Genomic DNA, 27,954 nt, shown 5'->3' with positions numbered 1-27,954 from the left:
CTTCAATAGATGAATGGATAAAGAAACTGTGGTGTATATACACAATGGAATATTCCTCAGTCATAAAGAAGAATAAAATTATGGCATTTGCTGGTAAATGGATGAAGTTGGAAAATATCATGCTAAGTGAAATAGGCCAAGTTCAGAAAAACCAAAGGCCAAATGCTTTCTCTAATAAGTGGATGACAATATATAAGGAGTGGGAGGGGGAGAGAAGAATAAAGGAACTTTGGATGATGTAGAGGAAAATGAGATGGAAGTTGGTGGAGGATGGAAAGATAGTAGAATGAAGTAGTATTACCCTATGTATATATGATTACATGAATGGTATGAATCTATAGGTGTACAACCATAGAAATGAAAAGTTGTACCCCATTTGTATACAATGAATCAAAATGCAGTCTGTAAAATTAAAAAAGAATTTTAATAAAAAAAGAAAAATTTTAAAAATTAAAAAATATTAAAAAAGACTAAGAATGGAAACACCATATGACCTAATTATCCTACTCTTTTGTATTATCCAAAATAACTAAAATCAACATACCATAGTGATACAGGCACACCAGTTTATAGCAGAAAATTTACAATGACCAAGTTATGGAACTAACCCAGGTGCCTATCAGCAGATAAATGTATAAAGAAAATGTGGTAACATATACACAATGGAGTTTTACGCAAAAGAATGAAATTATGCCATTTGCTAGAAAATGGATGGAATTAGAGAACAACATGCTAAGTGAAATAAGCTAGACTCAGAAAGTCAAGGATCAAATATTTTCTCTCACATGCAGTAGTTAGAGGAAAAATAAGGGAAAACAAGAAGTAAGGGGGAATCACCTGAAAATAGAAGAAAGATCAGTAGAGTAGACAAAAGTATTTGATGGGGAAGTAGTAGGAATGGGGAAAAGGAGGAATTTCAGAATGAATTTGACCTGATTATTGGTATGTATGTATATGAATGTGCAACAGTGAATTTCACCTCTATGCATATTATAAAGCACCAATTTAAAAAACAGTAAATAAATGAAAGGAAGATCAGTTGAGTAAAGGAAGGGCAGTGGGGAGGGAGGACAAGAGGTAAAGAGGAAGTATGGAAGTACAATAAAGCAAATTATATTTCATGCATGTATGATCATGTCAAAATTAACCCCAATATTTTGTATAACTATAATGAAATAATAAAAACATTAAAAAACTGGACAGCTCAGTTCTGCTCAACTGAAGTTGAAATGGGAGGGCCAGATCACATGCTGTGTTGGTTTCTACCCTGCCCTTCCCTTTGGGTTGTCCTTGTGAGTTTGGGAAGCTTTACATACTCTTATTTGGCACTTTTCTTTCATTGCAAGTAAAACTTCCTATAAAAGTGCCGACACTGGGGTAAAATGGAAAATGTTTTAAAATCAACAAGTTTAATTTGCTGAGTGCTGCATTAAAATCATTGAAGTGATTTGGGCTGGCCAATTCCCAAACTCCATTGCCAAACTGAGAAGTACTTTCTCAATGTTACTTTAAATGGCCGTGATCCACTGGACTGTTGAGCTTGGACTAATATTGAAGGAAGGATAAAGCACGGAAACCAAACCCCATGTGGAGTTGAGAAGGCCAGAGTAACTAACTATACTTTTCCTACTCTGGTTAAAAATCTGTAAATAATAATGGACTTCACATTTGTAAAGAGCTTATATGTGTCTTATACACTTATCCCACCATTTTGAAAGAAAATGTGGGAGCAAATTTTACATTAAAATATTAATTTATAGTAGCATAATGCACCATTGATATCTTTTCAGATAAAACCATCTTCAGAGAAATGAATTTATGATAGGATACATATTTCTTGACCATTCTCTCACTTATGTTTATAAGATAACTAGGTGGAAATTTTGACATGATACAGCACATATTATTTTTTAAAAAATACTTTTAATAATACATATTAGTGATGTTCATTTTGATGTGTTCATAAGTGCATATAACATAATTTGCCCCACTTCAATCCTCAGTACTTCATTCCCTCCTCTCCTCTCTCCCCTTGATCCCTTTCCTATACTGCATTTGACTTCCTTTTATGTATTTATAGGGTTTTCATTGGTATATTTTATTTATACATAAAAATAAAATTCACAGTGATATATTCCCACACTCGCATAGTATGCTGTGGTCAATTTCATTCCATGGTTCTTTTTCTCTCTTCCCTCTCATTTTCTCTTTTATCATCCTGTCCTTTTTCCTGGAATTTTCTTTTTCCCTTTCTCACCCATTCCTCAAACACACTCTTATTTACTCTCCAAGTCTCAACCCAAATACTACTTTCTCTTGGAAGATTTCTTTGATTTCCCCAAGCAGTAGCTCCCTTCTTGTTCCATCTGCTTACACTCAGTCACTTATCAAACTGCATTGTGATTAGCTGTTTATAAATTCTTCTTCTCTGACAGGAAGGAATCTTCTGGATCTTCCATTCCCTCATGTCATCATTTCCCCAGAAATAGCAAAACTTAACCCATTAAGTCCCGAGTTTTCAATTCTGTGAAGAGTCCAATGAAATCAACATAGGTGCAATAAAATAGGTGGGATATCATAACACAGGCCTTATTTAATTATATTAATTAATATTTGTTAATATTCTAACTTACTATAAATATGTTACATATTATATATTATATTTAAGTTTCTATAGGTGTTCTGTGTTTGGGACACTGAGATTAAATGGTTTAAACTCATAATCAGATTCCAAGGTGGAAAGTTTTTAATCTGAATATTCCCAAGAGACTCTGATGATATTTCTTGACATTTTTCTTTATTTTCTCCTCTTGATCACTCAATTTTAATTTGAACAGTAGAAACTTACTAAGGTTCTAGTATGAAAAGGCTCGGTTTAGGTTATATAAAAATGTTTCTGTTATTTTAAAAAAGTGAAGGAAATGGAATGAAATACATATCTTCTCTTTGCCAAGCACCAAGTGAGTACTTAATAAATAGCATCTCATTTATTTCCCACCACACCCTATGAGGTACTAATTCTATTTAGAAGATTAGAAAACTGGTCCATACCTTGGAATCACTCACTCAAGGTTACATGAGATGATCTTTATATTTTATGAGAAATTTTAATCTAATTGAGAAAAATGCATTATTGTCTTATCCATACACTCACACACATGTGCACCTAGAGATAAATACTTCTCTGGCAGAGCACTATTCTCATGTTAAAACTATAGCATAGCGAAGAGAACCAAAGTTCTAGGACTTGGGTCAGTTCTCTGTAATCCAACAGCAGTGTGACTTTAAATACTGGACAACATCTCCTTTTCTCCCTACATCCTTTCTCCTGTAGCTTACTGGCATTCCCCATGTCTACCTGTGTCTCACCTCAAAGGCCTGCATCTCTCTGTATCTTTTTCTCTCTCTTTGAGGCATTTTAATTATATAGAATAATGGATTTCATTATGGTGTATTCATAATGCAAATAATATCCTTTGATCTTATTCATCCTCTCCCTCTCCCCAACCCCCTTCTTCTCTGTCTCCCTGATAATCTTCCCCTATATTTCACATATGAGGGGAAATACACAATATTTATCTTTTTTTGTGTCTGTCTTACTTTGGTTAAAATTATGATCTTCAGTTCCATCTGTTTTCCTGCAAATGACATGGTTTTTTCTTCCTTATGATTAAAGAAAACTACATTGTTTCTCTCTCTCTCTCTCTCTCTCTCTATCTGTGAGTGTGCATGTTTGTGTGTAATATATCACATTTCCTTTATGTATCCATCCATTGACATCTGGGCTGATTCCATAACTTGGCTATTATGAATCATGACATTCTTCTTCAATCTAGAAAAAAAAAAAAATCCTCACATTCACATGGAGGCAAAAAAAAAAAAAAAAAAAAAAAAAAAATCTGGAATAGTCCAAACAACCCTGAGCAAACAGTAATGCTAGAGGCACCACAATGCCCAATTTCAACATATATACAGAGCTACAGCAGCCGAAACAGCATGGCACCAGCATTAAAGCAGAGGTGTAAACTAACAGAATAAAATAGAGGACACAGAGACAAACTCACACAATTATAGCCGTCTGAATCTTGACAAAGATACCCCAAACACACATTGGTGACAAAACAGTGTCTTTAACAAATGGTGCTGGGAAAACTCAATATCCTTATGTAGATGACTGAAACTAGACCCCTCTCTCTCACCCAGGACAAAAATCAACTCAAAATGGATTTAAAGACCTAAATGTAAGCCTCCAGAACTTTTTTTTTTTTTTTTTTTTTTTTTTTTTTTTTTCATTCTACTCCTTTTATGTTCTAGGTCTTCTCAGAGCAAGAAAGTGTAGGAAAAAATACAAATTTTTAATTGCATAATTGCTTCTATATACTTAAGGGCATTTACCAATGGATATAATATGAATGTATTTTCTTTTTTTTTTTTTTTTTTAGTTGTTGAACAACTTATTTATTTATTTATTTATTTTTTTACGTTTACATAGGGTAATGATGTTTATTATATTTTTCCCCTTCCCCCCACCCCTCCCACCCCTCCCACCCCTCCCACCCCTCTTTTCCCTCTACACAGTCCTTCTTTCCTTCATTCTTACTGCTCTCCTTAGCCTAACTCTAAACCTAACCCTAAACCTAATGCTAGCCCATCCCACCCCCCATTATATGTCCTCATCCGCTTATCAGCGAGATCATTCGTCCTTTAGTTTTTTGAGATTGGCTTATCTCACTTAGCATGATATTCTCCAATTTCGACCATTTGTCTACAAATGCCATAATTTTATCATTCTTCATTGCGGAGTAATATTCCATTGTATAAATATGCCACAGTTTCTTTATCCATTCATCAACCGAAGGACATCTAGGTTGGTTCCACAATCTGGCTATGGTGAATTGAGCAGCAATGAACATTGATGTGGCTGTATCTCTGTAGTATGCTGCTTTTAAGTCCTTTGGGTATAGGCCAAGGAGTGGGATAGCTGGGTCAAATGGTGTTTCCATTCCAAGCTTTCTGAGGAATCTCCACACTGCTTTCCAGAGTGGTTGCACTAATTTGCAACCCCACCAGCAATGTATGAGTGTTCCTTTTTCACCACATCCTCGCCAACACCTATTGTTGCTTGTATTCTTGATAATCGCCATTCTAATTGGGGTGAGATGAAATCTTAGGGTAGTTTTGATTTGCATTTCCCTTATTACTAGGGATGTTGAACATTTTTTCATATATCTGGTGATTACTTGTACATCTAGAGGAAAACACAGGGGAAGAAACTTCAAGACAAGGCAAAAGCAATGCTACCTAAATGGGACTCTAATAGCTCAGGAAATAATAGTAAGAATCATAAATGGGACTGCATGAAGTCCTAAAACTTCTCTTTTACTCTCTATCTCCTGGTTGGTTAGGAAGTGGTAAGACTAAAGGGAAGGGAACTAAGGCAAGGAGTTTCTCCCCTTCCCCTCCTCACTTACAGCAGGACTAGGGCACGAGAGTGCTCTGTTCTTGGGAGCTGGGTTGGTGAGAGTGGTTCTTTCATTTATAGCTTTTACCAGGTTTTTGTCACAACTTCTTCCTCTGGTTCCTTTGGGCATGAGTGGTGATGCTTCTCACATAAAATCTCCAGGAGATTTAATCCTGACCACAACTCTGCACAGAACATTTTCAAGCAACTCTTCAAATAGCCCCTTGCTCAAGTGCACCATTTCTGTTGAGACCTGGAACTGACACACTTGCATTGTTCCCTTCCCTTGTCTGAGACTCAATCTTCTCATCTGTTACATGGGAGATAGAAAAATGTAACTCAGGAATTTCATGAAGAAAAAACAATATATGTTAAAAGTACTATGTAAATTTAAAAGTAATGGCAAAACATTTATAATCAAAAACTTATTTTTTGGTTCTACCAAATGTCTACTGAGGCTCTATTATGACTAAGGACTTACCATAAATATAGAAAGAACTCTTCTGAGCAGAGGTTTAGCTAGAGAGAAAAAGCCCTTTAGGCTTGATGAGGAAGTTGGGGGACTTAATTGATAGGGAAGAGATGATGACCTGGACCTTAAAGAGCAGTAGAATTTTGATAAGCAAGTTAGGAAGAGTGGGACCAAGCATATTAGAGGAGGGAAATGTGTGAGGGGATGTGTAGAGGTAGAAAAGAAAAAGACATATTCATCACTAGTGAATAAACCATTTTCATGGGAGATGCTGGGAATTCAGTGATTTTCCAAGGTCTTTATGAATAGTAATTATATCCTCTAGGAGCCTGGATGAGTAAGAGGGAAATAAATTCCAATATATTTTAATATCTTTTTCCTACTGTGGCATCTGTCCTATGAAAAGCACTGCATTGAAAAATAAGTGATCCAATGGGATTTGGATGTCTTCACACCATGATTGGATTGATTGTCCTAATGGATTTTGCAGCAGATTGGATATTAAGTTGGCCAAGAAAAGACTTGATTGAAAGTAGCTAATTTAGACCAACTGGTACTTTTGTCAACAAACATTTACTGAACTTCTACTATGTGATATTCTTTTGGGACCCAAGGAGGTTAAAAACCCCACACAGTTCATTAATGTGGGACTGCCACCTGCTTTCTCTCCTGTCACTCCCTGACATGTGCTCCTAGGGTGCAGGACAAGGCTTGGAACATATTTGGTAGGTAAACAATAGAAATATATAATTTTAATTTTAACTAACTAAATAAATGATTCATTTAAAATATGACCTAGTGCAGTTGTTCCCAAAGAACTTTCTCTGATGACAGAAACCTTCCAAATTTTTGTTGTCCTACATCAGAACCACTAATTACATGTGACTATTGAGAACTTAAAACAATGCAACTGAATGGTGGCTAAATGTTTTATTCCATTAATATTATTTAATACAAATTTAAATTTATAAAGCTACATTTGATCATGGCTATTGTATTGAATAGCACAGGTCTAGAGAGAAGTGTTTATAAATAGTAAATAAAACCCATTCGTACCGCCTTCATAACACTTCACGATCAATGATATCTTTTTCCATATAACCAGATAGCTACAGTTTTTGGACCACGATTTGAGGTTACAGGCACTCCCCAAGAACCCCACCTTGTTGTTCACTTTTAAAGTAATATTTAATCCATGTTTACTCACTTCTGTCCTAAGGTGGTGAAATGAGGGTAGCAGGAGATGATTTTCCAACTGCAATCATTATGATTCATTGAATGTGTTTACACCTGCTGGGTTTAAAATAGCACAGCATTAATTTAGTAGCACCTGTAGTCATTCTAATTATAAAAGGCTTGGTAGCCTGTGGGTGTGCTGAGAAGTAGTCGCTGTGTGACTAGTCAAATGAGCGACCTGCCAAGAACGTCTACTCAACAGATAGGACAAGTAAGCATAGAGTGATTTTATTATTTCATAATTAAAAATCATGTGCATATATGAAAGACAAAATATAGACAATTTGAAACAGAATTTTCATATGAAATAAACAATTAAGGAAACCTTTCTTCATTAGGTATCCTAATATTATGCAACTTCATAATATTATCCTAATATTATGATCCATTTCAGCAGTTATGTGAGTGAACACAGGTGAGATGTGAAGAATTATCCACCGAACTCTCCAAATTTATCAACACATAAAACTGAACTGAGAGCTGGAAGAAAAAAAATATATATATGTTTTGACCTAGTGGTTCCAAAAGACTAGTTTGCATCAGAATCACTTTGAGGAGTTAAAATATAGACTAATGGGTCCCACCCCCAGAATTACTGATTCTTAGGTCTTGAGGGGATCTCTATATTTCTGACAAGTTTTCCTGTGATACTGATACAACTGGTTCAGGTATCACACTCTTTGAGAATGACTGCTTTAAACTGCTGGATTTTGAAGTAGTTTAATGTGGTGAAAACTACCTGATAAACAAGAATGTTGTGAAGTTTAGTTATTACAGATTTCAAGTATCTGACATAGGGCAGGCAGTCAATAAGTCTAGTCATTGTTATTATTTTATCTCCTAAAATAGCCTGTGGAGTCCTCGAAGAAAGGACTATCATAGAGATTGTGTCATACTCTTATGTCTCAATTCGTAGGATGTATCTTTCAGCCCAACATCTTATGCAATAGCAAGTGTTCACACAATTGTTCTAGTCTTTATCACTATCCCTTTCATAATTTAGAGACATTTTCCAAGGATCACTTAATACTATTTGATGAGTTCTAATGTTCTTTCTTATATCTGTATGTCTATGAACTTATTATGTTAAAAAATAACTCACAGAAGGTCATAATTTTAAGTGATGGCTAAAGACATGTAGCACTGGTATAACTTGATGGGTTGAGAATTCTGATAAGAAGGTACCTTAAGTAATCACCCAGAAAAGGAAAGAACTAAGGAAAGAATTAATAGACTGAAGGAAAATGGCAAGAGTAATGGACTGGGGGTCTCTATAAGGTCTAAAGGCAGCTAGAATGGGAACACAAGTGTAAGACAAAGAGGAAGGGACTAATGTACGGTCAGAAAGAAAACTAACAAAATTTAAGATTTGGGAAATGGACTTTTTAAATAAAGCCTAGGAATATAAATTTTTAAAAAAGGTTTCCAGATGATTCTGATCTACCACAGTGTTGGTAATGAATATTCTACCATTATGTGCTCTTTTTGGACTAATCCACATCTTTGAAGAAGGACAAGCAGATGACATGTACTTCAGCAAGGGCTGAAAACTGATGCTAAGAACATCATCTATTACATCCTTCAATGTTTCCTAAAAAAATCCCATGTAAAGACTTTTTTTCCAATTTAGTACCAGAGAAAAAGAAGACAAATGTGTGTTCCCTGAAGAACTGTTATTTCTTCTTTATGATATTTAAAGCTATAGAACTCACTATGGTTACCAATTCCTCATGGCTGCTGAGAAGCTAAACAGCACCTTGAAGCTTTGTGGTTACATGTCGCCTCTGCTCTCAAAGCCTCCTGTGAATATCTCTCTATTACCACTTACAATTTTAAGTTATTCATTAAATGCATTTCTTTATCATTTTACTGTAATCCCCTATAAGTAGGGACCATATCTTTTATGTCAGTTCATCTGTAGCAACTAGCATAGTATCTAGTGTGCAGTAGGCTCTGGGGAAAATTTTTAAAATTATGAACCAAATGGTAGCAGCTATTACATATATGAATTATATTAACATTGATGGTTAGTAGGTTTCCTGTTTCCTTCTCTCATGGATTTTACTTTTTAAATTTAAAGTAAATTTGTTTTTTAACTGATACCAAAAAACAAACATAAAAATTGCACATATTAATGAAGAACCATCTGATGTTTCCACACATGTATACGTTGTGTAATGCTCAGGCTAAGCATATCAGGCTAAGCATTTCTCTTTTCAAACATTTATCATTTCTTTCTTTTTTAAATTTGTTTTTGTTCTAATTAGTTATACATGACTTTCTAGTGAAAACATTCAAGCTCCTTTCTTCTATCTTTTTGAAAAGAAAAAAGGATATTTTCATTATATATAGTCACTGTACTCTGTGAACTTCATACTCCTTTCTATGACTTGATTCCCATCATAAGGAAAACACTTTCCCTCCATTTCTCATGTTTTCTATTAGACTGGACCCCTGAATTGGTCTCACACTACTGACTTTTCTCTGCATCTTTATTCAATCAATCCCGAGGAAGCTGGAGTGACTTACCTAATTGGTAAATCTGGGGAGAATAAACTAGATGTGGTTGACACTAGCCCTCTGTTATTCCATCTTCCATCTTCTAGATCTGTTACACTTGTGCTTATCCAATACATTTCCTTTTATTACTCCATTCAAATAGATCTAGTTTGTCCTCTGGAAGCCCAACTCCCTTTACATGTCTTATTCTTTTATTTCTCAGTTTTTTTGGTTTTGTTTTGTCTCGTTTTTTTGGTACTGGGGATTGAACCCAGGGCCTTGTGCATGTGAGGCAAGCACTTTACCAACTGAGCTATATCCCCAGTCCTTATTTCTCAGTTTTTGTTCATCCTCTGTTGTGTTAGAACTAAAAGATGTTTGCTGAATCTCATGTTTTCTTCACCTGCAAAGCACCCTTCAATGGTTTTATTTGATGCTTCAACCCTTGCACTCTTTCTAAGGCAGCCTATTTTCCAAGACTAAGGCATTACAGATTTTTTTCTGTAGGTTTTGATTTTTTTTTTTTTTTTTTTTTTTACTTTTGGGTTTGTGGTAATTTTTTTCTACTAGCTCTGTGCAAGAAGAACTTGTTTCTCTAATTTGATAGTGACACCATTTCTTATTATCCCCCTAATAATGAAATCTACTTTATTTCAAAGAGTGAAGTCCCAATATGGGTCGCCAGTATTTACAAACCTAATTGACAGGTGTTATGATATAGTGCCTTAAAGATAATAAGGAATTAGACAAGCCATGCAACAACAGACCAGTGTTGGCTTATTTAAAATGAAGGTCAATATTTATCACTGAAGTTTCAAAATATGTCAGAATGGTAAACAGATCTAGATGATATGATAAACATGCTTGATAGTATGAAGGCAATCATTCCTGAAACATGTGACTATAGTATCCACCAGAGCTATTTAATAAAATTGAAAAGACCTAAGATTTCAGAATCTCAGATTCAACTCAGGGGTCCTTGAGGAGGTCATCAGGACATATACCCCTTAACTGCTCAAGTTCTTGAACAATTACTCAGGAAATGGAAGAAAAATATATTGGATCCTAGTTTACTATGGTAAGACTAAGTTAGAGGATGCAGTTGATATGTGGCACAGTAAACTCTGAACATGAACCAGATTATACAAATTTACCCACCTTGCTACAGTCAAGGTAAAATAGCCACAGGCCTCCGAGAATGGAGCAGGCTCCATGCAAATACGTTACAAAGGAGAAAGCACAGAGGGCATGCTCTCTGGAAGACATGCCCCAAGAAGGAAAAGAGGAGCCACACTGAGCATGCCTCTTTAGTCTTCCTAAATTTACCTAACTCATTTGCTTGTATATCACTTTACTGTTCTTGAAGTCAAGTGTGTAAAGATAGGGAGGGATTTTGGATATACTAGAGACTTTGAGGCAAAGAGACTGAATTTGATTAATTAATTTGATAAATATGAATGGATGGAAGGGGGAGAAGAAAATCGGGAGGATTCCATGGGGAAATTGTATATTTAGGTAGAAAAAACTGCTCTGGAATGACTACAATGCTGTTTAAAATACCAAAATGAAAACCTTAGCAGAGAATTGTAGCTAAATTTACTTTTTAACACCTCTACTAAAACCCAGGCCATTTCCCACAAGCAACCAAGCAGTAGCAATATCATCAGTATGCAATCACACCAAGCAATACCCACACAACTATAAATTTAGAATTGCCCAGTAAAGTATCACGGCATTACAAGAATAAGGACAACAGGGGCCAGCATTTATGAGCCCTTTCTGTGTGCCATCTGTGTGCTGAGTGCTGTCCACGTTACCATATTTGATCCTCTAAATAACCCCGAGAGTTGGATATCAGCATTCCCATTTTACAACTAGGGAAAACAAGGCCAAGTAGCATACCAAAGCCTATAATGCTCAAAGTAGCAAAGTCAGGATTTGACCCCAGATTGACTGGCTATAAACCCTGTGTTCTTTTGCATATGCCAAAGTAAACATATCCGTAAATATTATGGGGCTGGATTACGAGAATGCCAGGACCCTTTGGACTCTCCATGTTTCTATGACCTGACAGTGTGAAAAGCTCCTGCTAGTTAAATGCTACCCCAGATCATCATTTTTCTTCTTTCCTCTTTTCATTATTTTCTGTTTCTTCTGTATTTGAGAGTTCCAAAGGGCTAATTGGAAAGATCTTGCATAAATACAGTAAAAGTCATTACAAGGTTATCCAAAGGACAAAGTGGGGAGGGAGGTATGCCACAAGTGGAAAATTGTTGGAAGTTTGAATTACAACCTAGTTAGACCTGTTCAGCATTTAGTGGGGGAAGACATCGTAAGCCAGGGCATTGCCAAATAGACTTTACATTAAATTCTAAGATACAAAGCATGTTTTCATTTAAAAATGGAAAATAAATATTTCATATTCTTTGTTTTCAAAGTTTGAAAGATTAGCCTCTGAAGAATTAGGAGAAATCCTAACTCTCATCTTCCCTAGGAAATATTCTAGTCAGTTCTTAAAATATATATGCATTTTTTCAATTTAACTAGTATTGTGCTGAAAAGCTCTAAACAAAGGTAAAGATTTAGATCTTACTGTGAGATATACCTTAGGTTACTCAGTCTCTCTGAACATCAATTTCTTCATCTATACAAAAGGCCAAAATAGTATCTATTTCCAAAACTTGTGAGTGGCTAAGGAATGATAATTTGCACTGAAGTGCCTATTTCAATGCCCAGTCCTGGATGTTATTAATATATGATAGATTATATTTAAATCAATGGAGATATATCATTATATTGTCTTCAAATTTTCAGAATCCTTTCTTGACAATTGCAATAATGTTGTAAGAGACCAAAGATAATCTTTTTTTGTGTGTCATTTTGCTTTAACAACAGTTTTTGGGTGCCCACCATGCACCTGGGACTGAGTTAGGCTCTATAGGTATGAAAGTTAAAGGAATGTTTACAAGTTGCATAGGATCAGGTACAGAAGAGACAGGAAAACACTGTAGATAATTATAATACATGAAACACCGTAAGGTAGAGGCAACCTCCATAAAGGATCCCTAACCATAAAAGAAAAATGATCCTAAATCTAACCAGATAGGTGAAACAGAGCCCTTCTTTGATAACTTAGTAAACTTCTACCTTTGGACAAATCACTTTGTTCTGATATGTGACTCTGATTTCATAAACTGAAGATACTTATCTGTTGTATTGAAATATACACTGGACTTGGGAATGAGGACTAAATCTTAGATCTGGGTTTATCATTCAGTTGTTGCCTGATTGGACAAGTCAAGACACATTTGTGAACCTTCTTTGAAAAAAGATATCTGTGTATGTGTGTGTGTTTTGTGTGTGATTTAAACAAAAGAAGTTTTCATTCAGGTAACATTGCAAAATAAGTACCCAAATGGTTACAGTCCAGGTATACAGCAATTAGGGGTCTACAAAAAGTCTGGAAGGTCACTATGCACATGACGGCTGAGGTGAATGGTTGCCATAGATCAAAGGTCAGTTATATGAGGCATGATGTAGTGTCAAAGAAGAGCCTGTCACTGTCCCCTGGATGCAGCGATGTTTGGACAGGGAAACACAAGCCTCTCCCACAGTGGGCATTGGCTTTGACTACAGTCTTCTCTCCACTGAGATCAAAGTCTCAAGGTCTTCTTTTCAACACTTCTGTTCCAGGTAGTCACTACCAATCTATCAGAGTTAATCTCTCAAATTGAAACTTACTTGGCATTCCACATTCACTCTGACAAATAGTCAGACTCTGACAAATAGTCTCTCTGGTGTGGCATCAGATGCCTTCTTTCATGAAGTACTGCCTGGAATGTTACAAGCAGCTGTAGGAAGTATCAAGAAATGGGGGTGGGGGGGTTCACACATTCATTCCAAAATGTTTAGAAATTAATGTAATTAATTGCATACTCTGATCAAAGCACTTAGTGTCTGCAAGTGTCCTACAGCTACTGATCTGCACCTACAAGCTAAGTTCCCTGTGGGTTTTCCTGGTAGCTGTCCACTACCTAAAACTGTCTGCTTAGGTCTTGTACAGGGGTAAAAGCTGCTCTTAATGCTTTAGTCATTGAGACCATAAATATGTACATTTTGTATGTTGACTTTGTGTGTATATATTTATACGTGCACATACACAGAAACTACATATATACACTCATATTTGTTACATTTATTTCTAGGTATTTCATATTGTTGGTGCTATTGTAATTGTATTGTTTTCATTTCAAGTTCCATTATTCATAGCTAGTGTATTAGTTGGCTCAGACTATCATAATAAGATAACACATACTGGGTGGCTTAAACAATGGAAGTTTATTTTCTCACAGTTCTGGAGGGTAGGAGTCCAAGATAAAACACCAGCAAGAGTTAGTATCTGGTGAGGTCATTTTCCTGCCTTGAAGATACCCACCTTCTTGCTGTGTCCTCACATGGCCTGTCCTCTACGTGCTGGTGGGGGTGGGGGAAGTTCTCTGAGCTCTTCCTCTTCCTAAGAGCAACTAGTCCTATTGGATTTGGGCCCAATATTGTGACCTCACCTAACTTTTATTACCCCCTGAGGATCCTATCTCCAAATCAGTCACTTCGAAGGGTTTGGAGTTTCAACATATGAATTGTGGGGAGGCACAATGTGATCCATAAGAGCTGTATATAAAAGCACAGTTAATTTTTATGTATTGACTTGTATTGTGAAGGCTTGCTAAATACACACATTATATATGATGACATTTTTGTAGATTACTTAGGATTTTCCAATTTAGACAATCAGGTTGTTGGCATATGAGGAGATTTCCCTCTTTCTATTTGATCTGAATGGATTTGTCTCTTGTCTGGTCTTTTTGCATTAGCTGTACCCCCATATGATGTTGAATGGTTAGAGTTGGCATCCTTACCTTGTTCCTGAACTTAAGGAAAAAGACTCAGTTTTTCTCCATTAAGTATGATGTTAGCAGTTAGGGTTTTCCATAGATATCCCCAATCTTTTTGAGAAAGATCTCTTCCTCAGGGTTTTTACCAAAACATGGGTTTTGGATTTAACACACACTTTATTCTGCTTATCTTATGCTAAGGCAATTTTATGGGCTTTCATTTTCTACTATTAATAGGGTGAATTTGATGATATTGTAATGTTAAACCAATTTTCATCCCTGTGATAAATTTCATGTGCTTATATCATATTGCTTTCTTTTTATTATATTTCTTAGTTATCAATGGATCTTTTTATTTTATTTTATTTTATTTTATTTACATGTAGAGCTGAGTATTGAACCCAGGGCCTCACACATGCCAAGTAAGTGCTCCACCACTGAGTCACAATTCCAGGTCTCATATTGCTTTCTTTAGTAAAAGGTGAGAGATTTATATGATCTGAGAATAAACCAGAGAGTAAATATTGACTCCTTTATATATTACTGGAATAGATTTAATAAAATTTTTAAGGATTATGAGGCCTATTAGTATTTACTGTCATTTTCTTATACTGCCCTTGTTTTAGGTATCTGGATAATGTTTGCTTCATAACATAATTTGGAAGCGTTCTCTCTTTGATTTGCTAAGAGAGTGTGTGAGATATTAATTGAGTGATACTCTTTCTTAAATGGTGATAATAATCACCAGCGAAGTCATTTGGGCTTGGAGTTTTCTCTGTGTTTTAGGGAGTATTAACTATAATCTCTTTAATAGATATGGAACTATTCAATATATGTGTTTTTCCTGCAGAGATCTTTGGTAGCTGTACCTTCCAAGTACTTTTCCATTACCTCTAAGTTGTCCAGTTTATTGGCAAAATGTCTAGAATACTATTTTTTATTTAAATATCTGTAAGTTCTGTAGTTTTTCTGTACTTTATTTCTAACATTGGCCATTATTTATAGTCTCTCTTTCATCTCTAATTAGTCTGATTAAAGTTTTATCAGTTTTACTGACCTGTCACAGAAGTAAGTTTTTAGTTTTGCTTTACTTTTCATTAGTTTTGCTCATCTTTATAATTTCTTGCTTTCTGTTTAATTTGAATTTAATTCTCTTTTTTTTTTTCTATTTTGAGGTGAAAGATTACACAATTGCTTTGAGGGATTTATTTTTTTATCCTAATAAGTAAATTTTATGCACAATACTTTCCTGTAAGTACTGCTTTAGTTGCAAACCATATATTTTGTTGTTGTATTTTAATTTCCATTCAATGAAAATTTTTCTAATTCACTTTGTGCCTTCTTTTTAAAATTGTGTTATTTATGAGTGGTTGCTTACTTTTAAATATTTGAGGGAGTTTTCAGATACTTTTCTGCTACTGATTTCTAGATTGATTTTACTATGGCTTGAAAAAATAGGTTTCATATTTCATTTCTCTTCAGTTTATTATGACTAGTTTTATCAACCAGCAAATGGTCTATATGAGTGCATATTCTGAGTGCACTTGAAATGTATATGTATTATGCTATTGTTTGGTCTTATATAAAAGTCACTTAAATCAAGCTGGTTGATGATGTTGTTTAAGTCTTCTGTGCTCTTAGTAATTTTCTGTCTACTTGCTCTATCAATTATTGAGAGAGAAATGTTGAAATCTCGAGAAATAACTACATGTTTGTCTATTTGACCACTTTTTCTATTAGTTTTGCTTTGTCTTTTAATATTGTTATTAGATGTAAACAAATGTAGAATTGTTAGGTACTCTTTACAATGTTTCTTTTTATCATTATGAAATGTTCCCCTAATTTATTGATTAGTTTTCTTACCTAAGAGGATTGAGGAAAATAAAACTCAGTAATGGATTTGTTTGAATGGAGATATTGAATCTTAACCTCCTTTAAATGCCATAGAAAAGAAATCTTACAGTCAAGTTACCAGAGCTCTAAGCACAAAGGTGCAGAAATTCCAAGGGTAGAAGTGTTAATACCGTTTCTATTTACTAAAAAAGGCACCTCACACCTTTAGGACTTAATTTCCTCCTTTGTGAAATGAGGCAGTCATCTTAGAACACAGATTCTCTTCTATTTAAAATGGTCACGTGAAACCACTTTTTCAATAAGGCACTTCTAAGGTTTTCCACTACATTGTCCTTGCACGATACAGGGACATGATCTGTTCATTACCATGTGCCCAACACCTTGCAGAATGCCCAGCACACAGTAGGTGCTTAGTATTTGTTGAGAAAATGGCGTGGAATTCTGACCTAAAATGGCATTTAAGACCTTCGATAGCTGACCTTTGACTCTTTCATCCCTACTCCCCTAGTTTTATGAATCCTATCAGACAACAAATGAGAGTGAATTGAAAGATTGTTCAATTCAGTCTCTAAAGACAGAGTCCCAAAGGAGGTTTGAAAAATAACATGCCAGGACAAGACAGGATGTTTGACCTTTATTATAGGGTTATCTTATGAGAAATGTCAATGATGGGTCAGTGCAGTGAAATCCACATGGGATCTTTTGAAGATCCAGAAGTAAAAGAAAATTTAAGTGTGGGTTATAATTGTCATATAGGAAATGGCAAGTACTTTTCTTCAACATTATCTCTGGAAAATATCACTTCTATTGAAGGTTCAGGTTTGGCTCCAAAAACTCTTATCTACCTTAAAAGCTTAACTTTCTGGCCCTAGGCCCATAAGTCATCAAACCCTTCGTTGAATGAAGAAGAGCTTCTTGTCATTTCTTGGGCACTTCATATATTCATACCACCTTACCTCTGCTCCCTTTGTTCTTTCTGTCTAGAAATACACTCTCTCTTCCAATATCTAGCTCCTTGAACTCCTAGTCAGGTAAAATCTTTCTGTGTGGTTATAATTCAGATAAATTGTTGAATTCTTTTGAAACTTTTCTATCCCCTCCAAGAAAAAATAATTTTTCCCTTTTGTTTCAAACCCTTTACATTTGACACAGCAATTATCATATTCTATTATAATTTTTATTTTCCTGATACATAGATAAAATGTAAATTTTTATGAATAGAAAACATATTCTTATTCCCTCACAGTTTTTATTCTGAGTTTCCATTGCCTAGAATAGTGTTGGCCTTATAAGTCAGTATTTTCGAATGAGTTGGTTGAATGAGTGAATGGTACATAGTCACAAAATTTCCCTTCTAACTGGACCTGTGGCATTAGTGGCTATTCTGATTCTCTATAATTTATTTCATGAAGACAAGATATTTATTTTTTCATCAAAATTTTGGTGAGAGGAATACAATGAATTCAGCAAGAGAACTATTTCTCTTCAAGTTGTAATCTTTGAATAAGCAACCGACAGAAAGACAAATCTAAGAGACCAATAAATCTGTGAAAAATCAACTGTAATAGTGGTCAGAAATTCTCTCCCATTAAATTGGTATTACCTAAAGAGAATTATAACTACTAATGCCAGTGGGGATATAGGAAAGAAACCAATCTGATATATTATTGACAGAAATTTGAAATATGGTTTAGCACTAGCTATTATAATAAAATCTATATAACACTCTTTGACCCAGTTATTTTATTCCTGAAAATCTACTCTGTAAAATAATATAATCCCATGAGGATATATGTACAGCAATAGTTGTAGTATCAAAAAAAAAAATGCAAAACACACCAGGATTGGGGGTAGGATAAATGTTCATCAATGATTAAGGTGATTTTATTTTTTCAGTGAAGGGGATTGAATCCAGGATCTCCTCACACATGCTAGGCAAGCACACTACCACTGCTATGTCTCTCACCCTAATAAAGAGTTTTATCAAGTAAGAAATTCAAGCTGAAGAATAAAGTATGTGATATCACCTTTATTTTAGAAAAAATAAAACAAGGCTAAAAAATCATTATTGAATGGAAATACATATTCTGGTGGTTCTCACTTTTTCTAGCGTTAAGGTTGAAGGTGCAAGGTGGGGAAGTGTAGAGCAAAGATAAGAAAGAGATGGCAGGAGACTGCTCAGGGAAGATTGGCATTAGACTAATGGAAAACTAGAATATTCCATCATCTTTATGATATTACCAAAGTGTGTGAAATCAAGTACTAGAAAGTGGCACAAAGAAACTAAAACATGTATTTGAAAATAACATGGGGACCATCCACAGCTTTCTCCTAACATTGTCATTTCAATTTATCCATAAAAATATATTAAAACAAATAATGCAGTATGAAGTATTTTGAAAAACAACCTGTTGACATAGTTATAGACATTCCTCTTAGCATATATTCTCTCTTTCCTTTTGCAAAATCAATAAATCAAAGAAGGAAAAATAATGTACATTATGTATACATACACACGGTCACGCACACTATTTTAACACGAACTCCTGCCACAAATGCCATAACACATACAAAGATGCCTCAGCCACAGCTACTCTCCTGACCCCTCCACTCCTCCACACAGGTCCCTCCCACTGCCCTGGGCCCCTGAGCCTTGGATCCTCCCGGCAGTCCTTGAGGACACTTTGTCTCATCATCTCCGTGGTCACGCAACCCGTGATGTCTTACACACAGTAGCCATTCAGCAAAAACAGTGAACTGCATCTGAAGGAAGGAATTGAATTGAATGAATACCATTTAAACAACCTAAATGGGAAGGAGATTTTTGAACAATAAAATCAGGGCATATGACCCAAAACATATGGTCTTTATTACCTGACAATGAAAAATAATACTTTAAATTTTTATTTTCTATTTGGGGCAGAATTAGTATATCCAAGATGGATGTGTGTGCCTCTGTGTGTGTGTGTGTGTGTGTGTGTGTGTGTGTACACATGCATATATATGAATGACATATATTGCCTTGATGAACACAAATGCACTAAGTCAATTACACAAAGCTTGTTGCATTCTAGAAATGCAAAATACTAACAACAGACTTGGAATAAAATAATGGTGTGAAAGACCACACTGCATAATTGACCTGTTCATACTCTGATGCTTCATATAATAATACCCTATACATATTCCACCCATATTTAATCTGCTCCTTCCAGAAATTTGAAATTCTCTTTAGCACTGCATTTTTCTTTTACTATAATGAGAAATGTGTGTGATTTATTTTACTGCTCTCCCTCTACCATCCCCACCCCTAGCACTGTTCAACCCAGCCCCTTCCCTCAGCTGGCAAGCACAGGCCCCAGATGCCAAGCTGTGGAAGATATTTATCTGCTGCATCTGGTTCCTTAGCAGATTCGACAGGCCTCTGTGCTGGCAGCTTCAGAAATGCCTTTGGGCTTGTCACATGGTGAAAACTCCCAACTGGCTGTCTGAATTGGCAGCCATGCTTTGGCTCACTAGAGAGCAGGGAGAAATGGGTCTTTTTATGCACTTACTGATAACCCCCTCATGTAAGTCATCAGTGGCTTCTGATCTGAAAAGTATGTTCCCAAAGGGCAGCTTGGTTTTGGGGCTGAATTCCATCCTCCTGATACAAACTCACAAGTAGTACACAACTGAGATCTGTTTTCTTGGCCATAGAGGAAATCCCCAGCAATTTGGATTTCAGCATGTCAGAAATTAAATTCAGAAAGCATCAGCATTTCAGTTTTGGAAGGAAAAGTAAGAGTCAGCTAATCCATTTCCTTAATTTTTCTAATGAAGAAACTCGGTCTCTGAAAAAGGGAAAGGATTTGGCCAAGGTACCTAGCAAACAGGACCAAGGAAGGGACCCACTCTGGGGCACACTGGGGGTAGGGAAGCAGGAAATGGCACTTGAGGATAGACTACTGCAGAGAAAAAGCACCTGGAGACTGTGATTGTAGCAGACAAGTGAGCCCGTAGGCTGGGAGATCTGTGTTCTAAGATTAATGCTGCCACAAACAAGCTCCCCTTAAGCCACTTACCTAAGCTCCAGTCCTGGGTGCTACCTCTAAACAAAAGAACTTAGTCACAGCTCCTATTTATTTATTTGTTTTAAGGATTAAATGAGATAATGTGTAATATATCTAACAAGGATGTGTTTTATTTTACCATAAATGTTTATTGAGAGCTTTCCATATGATGGACACTCTTCTAAATACTTGAAAACTAGTGATTATCATAAGAGATGAAATCATAAAGGAGGACAGGTTTGTAAAACTAGGACAAAGTGAAATCGCTGAGTGGGTTCCTGTTGCAATGCATGTAGGCAGCCAGGGAGAATGTTCTTACACGTACACACAAATGCTTCTACAGCTGCTGAATTTGTTCCAATTCCCTCAGCTGCAGTGAGCTTTGGTTTCCAGCAGGGGACATCCACAGTCCAGACAAGGGAAACTGGGGCCAGTTCAGGATTAGAGATGATGAATGAAAATGATAAAGCACCCAGACATCAGCCTGTGACTGGTCTGTTACCATAGTTATTCCATAAAGACAAAAGTTCTGGAAGGGATGAAACCTGACAAGCCTCCTGAGCCCTTAGCTGGTAGGAATGACCTTGAATTTCAACTTCTCTCAGTCCCTTATTTGCATGTGAGGCTAGAAAAGAGCTTTATCCATGCTAATAGGGCAAAATTCTTTCTATCTAGGGCAGATCAAGAGACTCAGGTCATGATGACTCAGAACTCACACAGAGGCATGCTGGGAAAATAGGTCCTGAGAAAGACTGCAGGGCTTGAGATACCTATTAACTGGTGTCTTGATCCTAGGGTTTATTTATAATCTCAGAAGCCAGAGAGGTGAGGACTAGAACATAGCTGTGTTTTGAAGGCAGTGTTTCACTGAGAAATATTTAACAACCAATTTTCTTGGGAAAAATACATGCATGTATACAGATACATAAATTAGGTATACATTATACTAATGTATAGGGTGTACAGCACACAATTTACCTATCATAATAAAATATATAATAATATTTACATTAAATTCCAAATAGCCAGTTCTCATATAATACTTCAGTTGATATTTTGCAAAATTCTTATAGTTATAGCCAACCTATTATTGCAGTTAAACCATGATTTGACAAAATTGGACTGCAAATAAGTGTTTAGTTGCTATCTGGTTCATCAAATAAGTCACCTCGTTGATCAATGAGTGTGATTTGTTGACCAAGAAGTCACCTTGTTGATCAATGAGTGTGATCAGCCATGAATGCTGGTTGATATTTTCATTTACATTAATAAAGAGTAGAAAAGTAAAACAGCAAACACATATGTTGAAACTTCATTTGTTTTGTTAATGGCATGAGCCAATTTTTTGCTAAATTCTCTTAAGTGTATTTGAAAACTGAAAAATATTTGATTATATTTGTTGTTAACAATGTAATACTGCAGACACAGTACAATCTTATTAACCTATCTGTTTAAGTCTAGAGAAATCAACAAAACAATAAATCGAACCTCTGTTCATAGTATTTGCCAATTCCCATGGTGTAAACAGTCACACCATGTATGATATCAAAATCAAGGTAATGTCACAGCACACAGTTGGAAAGAGATGCACAGTAGTATACAGCTATATTCTATTTCTACCATGTACTTATTAGACAAATAATTATAGACATAACTTCAAGAGTGTAAAAAACAATAAAATGTAATAATGAGGAAGTGATGGATTTTAAATGCCTACCTTTTTATTCATACAATGCAGAGAACAATGTATCTTGTATGATCTTTAAAAAGATGAGTCTGTTCTGCATAATAGCACTTAATATGTAATAATCACAATTGGAAAGGAAGTAGAAAGCCAAGATCCAGACAGGCATCTCAAAAACATTGTATTTAAGATGATAAAAATATTGAGAAAAATTATCTCATTATAATTACCTTATGAATTAAATCACATAATCCTTACAATGATTATGAAGGGTACATATTACTTCTTCCACTTGAGAATACCCAAACAGATGAGAATCTGAGGTTCAGAGAAGTAAAGTGACTTGCTCAAGTTCACACAGCTAGCAAATGTTGGGGCTGGGATAGAAAACAATTTGACTTAAAGGACTGTGCATCAAATAAGACAATAGCAGTTAACAAAAAGTCTGGGGGAAGAAACGTAAAGAAGCTGGTTGGGAAGGAAGTCCGAACTTGAAAGTGAAATCTAACCTTGATTCTTTTGTGTGAATTTGAACAAATCATTTTACTTCTCTAAATTTGCTACATAAAGGAGGCTTAATTCTTTTGGAAAATCTGTGGAACCTGCCCCTTTGAATTTTAAAGCTAAGATGCTAGAGGCAGAGAGGTTTGCTAAAGAAGATGGTGTAATGTGGCTTTGCCAAATTCTGGCTCCCCGTGATAGCACAACTAACAACAGTTGACGGGATGGAAGGACAGTGGGAATGAACCATTGTGTCCAATTCTTACCTCCTCCACTTCTTCCTGCATTATTCATCCAGAGGATGAGGACAAGAGGAATTTCTCAGATCAGAACCTGAGCACAAAGATGTCAAATTGTTTGTTTTCCACATGAAAGATCAATGACCAAGGAGTAAGAGCACAAGATTCAATCCATTGTTCCCTTGACAATCTGAAGGTTCCACAGTCAAGAAGGCAGGCAGGCAGATGTGGAGTCTGGCAAAGGAGAATGCTGACTCTTTGGGAGCAAATGTCTTACGGCTGCTGGTGCTAGGGAACTGCAGGAAACCCTGTAAAGGCTCTCTGGAGTAGTCTTGGAGGGCACTGTGATCATCTGAAAAATTGATTGTTCTTACTGTGGTCTGATGAGGATAGAATGCTGATAGAACCTAGATCATCACCCGTTATTGGTTTGGAACATTGCAGTCTCATGTGGGGCACTGGACATAGAAAGGCAAGGCTTGCTAGGGCAAAGTAGGACAAGATGGGAGCAACTTAGCAACTTAAACTCTATTAGGAATCCAGGTGTTTGTGGAGACCTTGTCCCAGCCCTTTGGCCTGGACATCCCTACCTCTCACCCAGCACTTTATATTATGCATCCATTGTGATGCTTTTGATCCTTTGTGGATTCTGGACATAACTCTATTATAGCACTTTTTACTTTCTGTGCTTTACTCCCAACAGACTGGACTGCTTTGTGGAATTGTCTGTGTCTTATATCATATTGTATCCATAGAGATTAGCACAGTCACCAGACTTTAGAAGATGCTAAAAGAATCTTTATAGAATGAATGATTAAATCCTATGGGGCAGTAAGTACTTACAGTGTATAGTTGACCCTCAAGTGGATTGAAAACACTCAAAAAAGTAAATTGTGTCTATACTTATCTTGTATTGATTTTGTTGCCATTATTCTATAAGCAAGGCAATGTAACAACAACCATTTATATAACATTTACATTGTATAAGGTGTTATAAGTAATCTAAAAATTCTTTAAAATATACAGAAAGATGGGCATAGATTATATGGAAAAACTATACCATTTTATATAAGAGGCTTAAGAATCTGTGGATCTTAGCATCCACGGGGTTCCTGGAACTAATCCCCTATGGATATCCAGGGACAAATGTACTCTCTTAACCCATGAGGAAATTAAAGCCCAGGAAGAATGCAAATTGCCCAAGAGTGGCTAGAGTCAAAGTATGTCCAAAATCCTAAGTGTGTGTTTCCCATTCCAATATTCATTTTCTACACTCTGTTAACTTGATAAGTTGATGTTAGTTAAATTCTTCTAATTAATACTGTTAATTCTACTTCACAAGTTTCTCAACACTGAAGTCTGACAGATTTTTTTAAAAAAACATTTAGGTTGAACCCCGGAATTTTCAGACAAGAATTCTGGAAACCAGATGGAGAAAGCTATTCAGCAAAATGAGATAAAAATATGTAAGCCAGGTTTTCATTCTCTCTGTCGAGAACCCCTGTGGGTGGCTTGAAGATGAACAGAGGTGGGTGTGGGCAGCAAGGGCATGTGTGTGTGTGTGTGTGTGTGTGTGTGTGTGTGTATGTGTGTATGTGTGTGTATGTGAATGTATGTATATACATGTGTGTGTAGAATTTGAGTTATTAAATAAGAAAGAACAGGGTGTGGTGGTTAGTGCTTCCATTCTTCCTGCATTGCAGAAATTTTTTGAACAAAATAGACTGTCATAGATAAAATATCCTTGATGCTTAACAAACAATCCTCTCCAGCCAATTTTAAATCACACATCTATTGTGTATCTACACATGGGTCGTTAGGTCTAAGTGTGCACTTGAGAGTTAATTTACCAAGTCTTCCTGTTTTGAAAAAGGTTAACCTCTTCAACTCTTAAACTCTTTAATGTTCAAACTCTTCTTGAAAAGTGGGGAAAAATATATACATATAAGGATGAATCCGTGGAAAAGAATGGTTTCTCCAAATTGCTTGCATGTCAATATTTGTCACCATGCCAGGCAAGTCTCACGTATTTGTTAAGATGCTAGTTAAAAGGTTACATAGCAAAAAGTGGCAAGGAAGAGACTGGGATCTGATGTTTGGTGACAATGTTGCATATTCCAGGTCAGTTGTTTAGTTGGATATACTATGACCTTGACCAGGATGTTTCTATTCTTTGAACTGAAAAATTCATGCCTGGATGAAAATGATTGTATGAGAATAATAACTAACATTTATTGAGTTGCTTTTTGACATTGGAATTATGCTAACCATTCTACGTTTTATTTAAAATCCATCAGAAATGTAGGAATCCATTGCTAACTACAAATTATAGGTGAAGAAATTGAAGTTTAAAGCGTTAAACACAAAGTCACATAGCAAGTTACAAAGCTGGAGCTTTCTTATCCCATTTCAGTGTTCATCTAGAGCTGTGTGGGAGAGGGATTGCCCAGACGCTGAAACAGGAAGCCCGGAATTGAATCCATGTGACCTAGGAAATTTGGTGAACTGCTTGAAACACGTATTCTTCCAGTTTGATATGATGGAGATGCCAACCATTTTCTTCTGTTTTACTACTATTCAACTTAGAACAACATATAAAAGTTCAAAAAGGAGCAAACCTTTTAGTAAAACAAAATGGAACAAGGTGTTTCAACAAATTTATAAAAGGAGAAAAATTAAGAGAAGTTTGGCAAATGCTGCAAATGGAGAAGCTACTGCTTAGAACAATGTACTCCCCACTCCTGATGTAATGTGTTTCTGTATCCCTTTTGGTTAGGTTTAGGTTATTGACCAAGTTCTGAAACAAGAGAATATGGATATGAATGGAGTTTGCCACTTTCCAGTCTGGCCCTGAAGACCCTGAACAATTCTCTTTTGGGCTCTCTTTCTTGCCCCATTTCTAAGTGCAGAAAATCTGGAGGATTCCATGGAGGTTCTGGGATGGTAAAGTCACAAAATGGAATGAACATAAATCTAGTAACCCTATGGGAAGAGCTAGTGGGTTGAACTGTAAGGTGAACAAGTTGTAATATTCATTTTGTTAAACCCCTGAGGTTTGTTAAATAGCTAGCATTAATTATTCTAACAGAAAGTAGAGTGTTCTGTTCATCAGCAACCCAAAGAGGCTCTGAATCATAACACAGAGGAGGGTGGAAGAGGTTTGGCTGAGAAAAATGGGTATTGCTAAGGTTCCTAAATGCCAGGGCAGAGGCAAATGTACAGTAAGGCAAAGAACTCCTCCTCCTTTGCCCCTCTCTTCCTCATCCTCATATATAGAATGCAGAAAACTATATTTCTCCCTGTTAAAATGCTAGAATGCACTTCTGTAAGAAAACAAGAGCCCAGTATACAGCTTTCCTCATTGCTGTGGTTGGAAGACAGAGGGACTCTGCAGGTCAAAAGTAGGTTCCACATCGCCTGAGAGAGAAACTGGCCATCTGGTGGTCCTGTGCTGCCTCACAGAGGGGTTGAACTGAAAGTTCTACTCGGCCAAGATACCTAATCAAGCAGTCGCATTGTGCAATACCAGAAGAAACCCACACGTGCTACTCAGGGCTTCCCGTTTTAACCTCAGCATACAACCAAAGACCCAAAGATGAGAAGACCCAGTGACAAGTGAAAGGCTAAAACGAATGAATATATTCAAGTACATTTAAGGGGATCTAAGAGTAGAAAGAGTCTTTGAAAAAATATCTAGTTTAACCCTCCCAACTTAAAGAAACAAAGGCACAGGTATGGGTTAATACTTGCCTGTGATCTGTCAACCTGTCAGGAGCAGAATGAGGCAGAACTGAAGGCCTTTTTACAGGGTCTAGTGAGCCTCACAAGTCCCACCATCCTCCTGTCTGACTGCCCTTAATTGTGTGAATGGAAGGAACATGAGAATCTCTTGCAGAGGACATTTGGTCTCCAGCAGAAGTTCTTCAGTTCTGATTCCCAAACCTGGTTAATCATTATCTGAAGAACAAGATAAACAGAAGAATTCATAAACCCTTCTCCATGAGATACTGATTCAAAAGTTGGGGTCCTGAAATCTCTACTTTATTTATATATTTAGTTATTTGTTTATGGCTTCAAGTTTATTCAATGCCAAATAGTACCCTCCAAATTTACCAGGGTGACTGACCCATGTCCAAGACTAAATTTATCTCTCAACTGGAATTTGGTTGCTGCCACTGCCCCAACTTTGGCTCTTTTGTCAGCATCAGGGAGTGCAGGGATGCAGCCCTACATCAGGTATCTCTGTCAGTTTCTTCTCTGGTGAGTCTTGCCCATAATCTCAGCTTGGGAGACTGTAGAAGGATCACAAGTTCAAGACCTACCTGGACAACTTAGTGAGACCCTGCCTCAAAAGCAAAAACAAAAACAAAAACAACCAACAAAAAAACCAAAAAGGAGTTCATAAGTGGCACTCTAGTTCTTGGGCGTTAATACCACAGGAGTTTCCAAGGCTGGGAAGCAAAAACTTTACTTTAAAAAGAGTTTCTGTTGGTTCTTATGATCAGGCATGCCCAGATAAGTTGGCAGGAGCCCTGTATCTTGCAGACAGAGAGCCTAGATTATGATTTCAGTTCCCCTCATTACTAACAGTGTAATTTAGAATCTCTACACCCATGTTTTCTCATCTCAGTAATGGCAACAGTGCCAGCCTTAGCAATCTCCTAGTATCTGAAGGATAATCATTATCCCCCAGTATCAGATAATTTTGATAGAAAGAGTTTAGTAAATAATGGTGATGATAACCAGACTGAGCATTTATATGCAGGACATAAAGTGCTTTCACTTTGCTCTTCACAGTCTTTCCCATTACTCAGATGAACAAGGCTGACTCATTTCCCTAATGTAAAACCTGCTTCTTTTCTCTTGTTTCCCTACATCTTTCCTATCACATTGTTCTGCTTCTCTTCATAAGAATTTATCAGCTATTTAGTCTGGTTTTAAATACAGCTTATTCCTTGTCCATGAAGATTCTACTCAAGGTACTGTTCAGACAGGTGCATGACATGGGAAGCTATTTATTATTTCAACACTATATTAAAAGAGGATTCAGAATAAAATCTCAGA

This window comes from Sciurus carolinensis, chromosome 1 (assembly GCF_902686445.1).
Source record: "Sciurus carolinensis chromosome 1, mSciCar1.2, whole genome shotgun sequence".
Classification (NCBI taxonomy): Eukaryota; Metazoa; Chordata; class Mammalia; order Rodentia; family Sciuridae; genus Sciurus; species Sciurus carolinensis.
Note: the sequence above shows the minus strand (reverse complement) of the source record.